This window comes from Apostichopus japonicus, chromosome 21, assembly GCF_037975245.1.
Source record: "Apostichopus japonicus isolate 1M-3 chromosome 21, ASM3797524v1, whole genome shotgun sequence".
Classification (NCBI taxonomy): Eukaryota; Metazoa; Echinodermata; class Holothuroidea; order Aspidochirotida; family Stichopodidae; genus Apostichopus; species Apostichopus japonicus.
In genome coordinates, this window is record NC_092581.1 from 14633689 (window position 1) to 14641729 (window position 8041).

Genomic DNA, 8041 nt, shown 5'->3' on the forward strand with positions numbered 1-8041 from the left:
AAGTTTATCCTTGAACGTCGGGTATCGAAGTCGTAACCCGCGCCATCACAACAGGTGTCGATATTTACATTGAATGTGTCAGTGCTCACGCCATACCAGCGGATATACAAGTCCGCTTCGCGAGCTACATGACTGTGAGAAGGGAGGGTACTGCAATATGTTGCCTTGGTCTGAGGTTGACAGGTTAGGAGCTGACGAAATGTGAGAATGTGAGGGTCCGCAGGCACCATACTTGCCTATATTTGTGGACCCATATATTAATCCTGTTGTGTAAGGGGTGCAGAGGTCATTTGAGGTCAGATGCTTGTAGGAACAAATGGCGAATGTTCACACCTGCATACTGAGCCATACTCGATGTGTGATCAAACTTTGGATTGCATGGTGAGATCCCTGATAGGAGCCAATAACGATGCTGGAACCTGTTACATCTTAATAGATAATGGGCGAAAACGAGAAGGTCAAGAAAGGATTCGGGGTCATGCACACATTAATTCAACAAATGTAGCTTCTATTGATAGGGTTAGGCATAATATCGACAGCATGTGGTTCATATCCTCCGCAAAATTCTGCGCCTTGTTAAAATCATTACCTCAAAAAGAGCAATTTCTGGAGATATCTTCAGATCGAATTTAGCATCAAATGTGGCAGCATTTTGCATCTAGCCCATCCTCCGTATGCGAAAATTTTCCAAAGGGGAGGGGGGCAGTGGCGGCGGAACCGGGGGGGCTTGGGCGCTTGCAATCTGAGAAATTGCAGGCTTGAGACCCATATTTTAGGGCTAGGTATTCGCAGCATAAAACACTCGGGAAGTGCCGTTTCCGGCCATCTGGGGGTTTGAAAAACCCAAAATTTTCTTGTACGCTCCGCGCCAACCGATGGTGGCGCTCCGCTTAGATAGTCTCTACACATTAGTCCCCCCCCCCCAATAATTTTCCCGTTCCGCCGCGCCTGGAGGGCACCCCCTCCCCTTAGACCCCTCCCCAGGACGTTGATCCGTATCCACCTAAGTGCCCCCCCATCAAATGCTGGTGCCCCCCCTGTGCCCCCCCAGACTGAAAAGTCTGGTGACGCCACTGTCTAGGGCACTTCTAATTTATAATGAAAAAGGCAAGTTTTGAGGTTTTCCCCAAACCTGAGTCTCCCAATACTCAAAACCTTTTGTTACAATTTGAGGATCACGAAGGAAACTGCCGTGTTTTAATGAAAATCTCTAGTGGATTCTTATTTTTGTTGCATAAATTTGTATTGGGTTAGACTCTGCTTGTAAAATAAAGCCTCGGGTAGTGGTTGCTGTTAGGCATACCTTTACATTCTGCGCAGGAATTGCCCAAAAACGTAAACGTAACCCGTATCATTGAAACCTCTCGAAACCATCCTGGCTTGGAGGAGTCACTATTTAAACAGCTATTGATAATTCCTGGGAAATGAGGGCTTGGTGTCATTATGGCTACGGTGCTCTTCTTCGGGACGTTCAAAAATTGTGCTGTGTTTCTTACGTTCTCAAGTATTTTGAGTTGTTTCGAAATTAAATACCGTAAAAATAATGTGAATCACTTCATTTTTCAATTTTATTTGTGCAAATTTCTAGAACTGTGTACTTACTTTTAACGTTATCGCGCAAATTTGGTGAATTATAATAACAAAGATTTTTTCGTTATACCTTCTTTAAGCTGTCGAGAACGGTATCACCAGATTTTGGCAATTTCGACGTCAGACAAGTCAAGTTAATTTCAAGCGCAATCATGTTGATTGAAGCAAAACAATACAGAGGGAGGTGACCACTAGAATTCCTTTATAGAGAACTCTAGTGACCACTAGATGATGGCGCCCTCTCAATATTTTTCTCTGTTCAATATGTGGTGATCTGGTATTTCCAGTAACCCGTGTAAAGGGCTCTGATTACACAGATCAAAAGATGTATAGGGTACCGTATACCTAAAATTAGAGGTGTACGTTCGCTCGCTCGCTCGACAGGTTGACCAATGTAGGCAAAATAGCTACAATGACCTAATGTAATGCTTGTTTTAGCATATTATCAGTTATCCTCATTGTCTCTGTTGCCGTTATGTGAAATAGCATAATTTAAAGTACAGATGGTGTGAAAATAAAGAAGATTGAAGGCACTGAATCGATTCAGTGTGCTAAAATTTGCTATCAAACTCTAAAACGGTAATTATATGGAAATTTGCAAGTGCCATGACAGGCCAATACCTCAGCTATCATGTGGTGGGCAGGATATGCCAGGTAAGATATATATAAACTTTGTGGTGGGCCTTGAGTGACGAGTTTAGTGTACAAGTTAATGGTACGACCCTTGAAGTAAACGAGAGCTTTAAATACACAGCCGTGATATATGAATTAAAAGTACGCCACCATTCAAAAGGCGCACCACGATGTACATAGCTGTAAGCATTATGTTTATATATATATATATATATATATATATATATATATATATATATATATATATATATCTATAGTTACAATCAGCTAGAGGAGTCAAGAGCCAGATCGGTTCCGGGACGATTCACCGGGCCCCTCTGCATTCTTTATCTTTCCTACTATAAAAATTAGAATCCATTTTTTATCCCATAGTTTTCCGCCCCTCTATATTTTTGGGCCCCTGATTGATCCCGGGGTCCGGGCTTTCCTCAATCCCCCTCTTCGATCTCGACAGGCTCGGGATGATATCGAAACTAATTCTCCGAATGATCACTACGTACCTTTTCATCTAGGAGCAAGTAAAAACAATCTCCATGCTTGATGTGAATACATCTAACTTGAAATATATAGCAAAGTATCAAACACGATCCTCAAAAAAACGATTTGTTATTAGTTTAAAGAGAATATAGAGAGTATTTTGAAACGCTCATAATAATGTTGCATTGTGGCATATTCAAGGGAAAGGACTAGCATATGGTCAATTCTTTTTGGCGGGAAAAGTGGGATTGAGGATAAGCGGTGGGGTAGGGAAGGAGAAATGGATGTGGATCATGTATGAGATAAAATGCTTTTGATCAAATTTATATTCGTATCTATCAAGGCATCGATTATTCAAACACTCTTACCGTGAAGTGTCGTATATATAAATGAACGAACCGGTGATGTTATCATTGTTACTATGTTAAGTTTTTTTTACAAGAAACGTTACAGGACCTGCAGACAGGCTGGTATGTCATTTTTATGTAACTAGTTTCATTCTTTTTGAAAATAGATACATTAATGTTCTTAATATTCTCTCAATTAACTGTATAACGTTAACGAGAGAACTTATATGTAGTGGCTAGTGCAGGGCTGGCCATGTAAAGGAAGACCAGACCCCCCCACCCCTCCACCATAAATACCGAAACTTTGCACTCATGCAACGCTCAAAGATTGAATCTATCGAAGGCGTAGTCCCTCCTGGGAAGCCTTTCACTTCCTCTATACTATGTGACTATTATACATCAAAGTCTGTGTCTGCATGGTTTATATAAGTTGCCAAGGCTTGTCAGCAACATTTACAGAAATTTAATTTCAACCATTGACCAATAAAATATAATTTACAAAATCTGTACAGGATGAATTTTATAAAACCAAAATATTTTTTTTTCTTAAATATTTTTTTATTTGAAACACATTTCATGTCTTGGAAATAAATTCGTGAAGTTCAAAGTTCACAATAATCTAATTTCAGATATAATTCCCTGTTTGACCTAGTTATTGTATTCCTTTTGCTCCCCACGGAGACCTCAAGAGATAAATTTACGAACTTTATGTAAAAATAACAATATTATGAACATGTACAAAAGTCTCGGTGTGTGGTTTCCTCGACAACTTTAATACCAGTGCGTATAGTGAGCATGGCGTAGTCATGAATATACATCCAAGTTCGAACTATTATCAGCTAATGATCTAAAATAAAGCGGTCGCACTTTCAGAACATGTATAGATACACGAAACGCACTTTTAAAGAATGGATCCTGTATTGGTTTAGTTTGGTATTCGTGCTTCGGCTCTATCCGCGTGGGAAGAACAAAACAGACAGTCTAGATCTAGACTACGTAATGATGAAAGGCATATCCCACACGAGAACACGGGGTGGGGAAGGGGTGGGGGAGGGGGAAGCAAGTGGAACCCACCTCCACGACCTTGAAAAGAAAAGATGCTGGTAAAGTAAGAATGAAAATTGTTGCAATAACCAATTGTCGTCTTTCGTCATCCAGTTCTTTCTTTTCATCAATACAATTCGTACATTTAATTTTTGTAAAAATTCCTCCTTTTATATTATTCTTTTCGATTTTTTTAAGACTTTAGCAACAAATTGAAGAGACAGTGTAAATATTCGAGCATTGCGTGGCTTCCTACAGGTATTTAGTTTTACCACTCATTGGTGGGTGTATTCATCGTTAAATTGATGTTTACTCTGTGCGTATATTGTTTATTGGTTAGATAATGGAAAAGGAAGTCATAGGTTTTAGGCGAAGTACTCCATGTTTTTTTTTCCTTTTCATGTGAATTTTTTTCAAATGAACAACGATTAGCATGTCTAAATCTTTTCTGTCGCAATTTGCAAAAACCAATCGTATATAGTGCGCAACCTCTGTGACATTCATGCTGTGAAACATGAAATAGTATAGTGCATGACTTTAGACAACACGGTGGGATGTTATGGTTACTATACTGTTAGAGCCTCAATAGCTAGGTATTAACCAAGTTAAATATATACATTGAACATTTTGTGTCTCATAAAGCAGTTATGAGAACTTATGGCTAGATTCCGCAATTTACTTGCTGTGACGTTGGTGGAGAAAAGTAATAAATTTCGTTTTCAGGTATGTATTGCTGGAGTGTGATACCTTCAGATCGGGGGAGGGAGCACGGTGGGGGAAGGAGGGAGAGGGGAGCCGGAGGGGAAGGGAGGGGAGGGATGGGTTTACTCCTTTTACCGATTAAAATAGAGTAGCATAAATTATACAAGACCACATGCGAAAAAGAGGATGATTATCTTTAAACTTAGAAGGGATGAAATAGACAGTGTGAAAGAGAAACCTTGAAAATGACGTCACGGGAAAGTGGGAGAGATGAGAAGGGGGTAAAGGAGGGAAACCTGATTCCTTTCCGTCCTCATTTGGTTGTGTTACTGTTCCTGATTGGTTATCTGGTTACTATTGGACGATATGACCGACAGAGTATTAATGTGCACTATCGTCATATAAGTATAGAGACAACTTTGGAAAAATTGCTGACATCATCAGATCATTGTTATACAAATATTAAGCATACCGGTTGACATGAGAATAAACTCTACTTATGATTTATTTTTCTTTGGTTAACTATTTTGAAAGATTCATCTACGACCAATTAATACAAGTTGTCCAAATTCATAGCGGAAGTAATTGTCTCGTATATAGGTATCATAGCTGTGAACGTTAAGGTATAAGCTAAATTTTAAGGTCAGCTTCACTTTTCTGATTATTTGAAAAGCTCGTCTGTTTTGTTTTCATAGCCTCCATTTTCTCTGTTTATTCTTTAATTTCACAAATGTCAGCGAAGTTTGCTTTGTACTAAGAACATGTCGAATGCACGGTATTCCTGACGTCAGACACAGCCCATACAAATGAATGAATACATGAATAATAAACTTGGTGAAGAAACTTTGTTTTTTAAACGTACAAATCTATCTAATTTTTCCAATTATTGTTAGGTTGCAGTGGCGGAAATAGGAAAGAGGTCCGGGCCCTGGCTCCCTCTTGACTGTAAACATGATTGTGCTCGATAGAATATACAGTTAAGAAAACATAGTTAGATTCCCGGCGGGCACTCCTAAATTGTTACCGATGCTTTGTTATGCACCGTTATTTTCGGTATAGTATTTTCATATTATGATGTTATTTTGTGTTTTAACCCCCTCAAATCAAGGTCACATGTCGTCCTACTAGCCCCCTTTCTCCCCCAGAGGAGGTGGAAGTCTGGGATCAGACGATTTTCAACATTTTTAGTTTAGACACTGTAAGGGTATATTTCCTAAGAGTTTCTTTCGAAGACAACCAGCTCCAACCCCCCCCCCCCCCCCTTTAAAGATCTCCTTCACAACACTTTAAGTTTCTTTTTTATGTAACTATATATTCGCATCACGCACATTTAAAAAAAACTTTATTATCAATTCTCCTTTTTTGGCAATGAAATCAAATACCATCTATAACAAATCCTTTTACGTCACTTGTCAAAGATCATAAAAATTGTATGCCTCGTCGAAACATGAGTGTTTGATCTTTTGTTATGGGTCTGTTCTATATTAAGCGTTACTTGGGAGAATTGAGTATTCGGATGGATGGGGTGGGGCAGCACGAGGTTAAATTCTCCCTTCATTAACAATTAGAACTCTCCCTGCATAGTTAACCCTTATAATGCTAAAAAAAAAAGACTGGATTTAACTAATGCGCTACATGACTTGATTAAAATTGGAACTATTCGATACGCGTACCATTTCTGGTGACTAATATCACTATATTTAAAGAAACATTTCAAGGTCAAACTTTAATTTATCTGTAAAGGTCAACTTTTAGATATACTCAAAAGTAATAGTTACCACATCACCGGCTGGTAGTGACCTTGATGTTGTAGCACATAGGTGAAGACAAAATAATGTCGTACAGGTTAAAATGAGAGAGAAACTCAATCATGCATCGCCATAAAGGTCTTTGTGATAAAAGAGGTTTGTGATTTGAAATTCGCCATCAAACAGCTAAGAGAACACTTTTAGCTTGAGAAAATATATTGGTTTCAATGAGAAGATAAGACTTGGAGCAAGTCTAACTGTAACACCCATCAACTCCGTGTTTTGAACAAATTTGGACTATATCCTTTTCTTTCTGCTTAGTTTCTCATTCTTCTTCTTATTATTATTAATTTTTATTTAGTTATATATTTTCCGTTTATTTTCCATGACATATTTGCCAATTTGTAGCTTTATTAATATCTAATATCGACATCAGTTCCCCTTGTGACCATCGAACATAAAACCAAGCAAAATTGAAACGTTCAACCTTGTAGTGGCTCTATACGACATCATGAACTAACAAAATGACACTCCCCTTATCCTAGACTTCTAAACCTTGACATATCCAAAAATACAATTTTATTCAACATTTTGGAGGAATTCTTCATCGCAAGCATAACGTACCTCTTAAATTATTTAAGTGAAAAACTTCGGTTGCATTTGCTTCTCCTTTAAATGTTAGATTATCCATGATTTACTGCCACTTCCGTTTGGTAAATTCTCCCAGAGCAATCAACTTCATAATTTCATTACCAGATGCTCGGCAATTGTACTACACGGCAATGTTCCCTCGATTACCTCTAGACTACTTGTCAGGCTGAAAGGTCAATGATATAAATTGAAGGGTTTAGAAGCATGGATGTTATGGTAGCAATGCTACAATACACTCCTACAGCACTGCACTACCCCCCCCCCCCCCTCCACCCGTTCGGTGCATTTCCCCATTTGGGCAATGGTTTGTGTCTGCGGGCTGACTGTGCCATTCATCAAAAGTATCATTCAATCATATGTTTGTGACACTGATCGTTGTACGGTTGTACATAGGATTGGCTTCGGGCTGTATCAGTCATGGTTAGGGCTACGTACGTATCACGTGATTGTTCATGGTCAGAAGGACATTTTTTTTATTACGGATCGATCCTACGATCAATTTGCATGGGTTTCTCGTAGGGTTATTTGTGTCAGTGTCAGTTTTTTTTTTTTTTTTTGGGGGGGGGGGCGTCTTTGGCGTTAAAGGCGTAATATTATTTTTCAGCATTTGTTGGGACCAGTTTTCTTGCGGCCTGTTTAGACCAGCGCGGGTCGACCTTGTGGTGGTATTATGAGATTGGTTGGGTGGATGCATGGTGTGAGCGGGGTCAGTTGAGCAGGCCAGTTGAGCTGTTTGTGGCTGTGCCTTCACCCACCCCAGCCCGGTCCAAAGAAGATAAAGACATGCATAGCCTAGATATTAATTCTGCAACTGTTCCCATACTAGGAACTCTCCCGCTTCATGCCGCA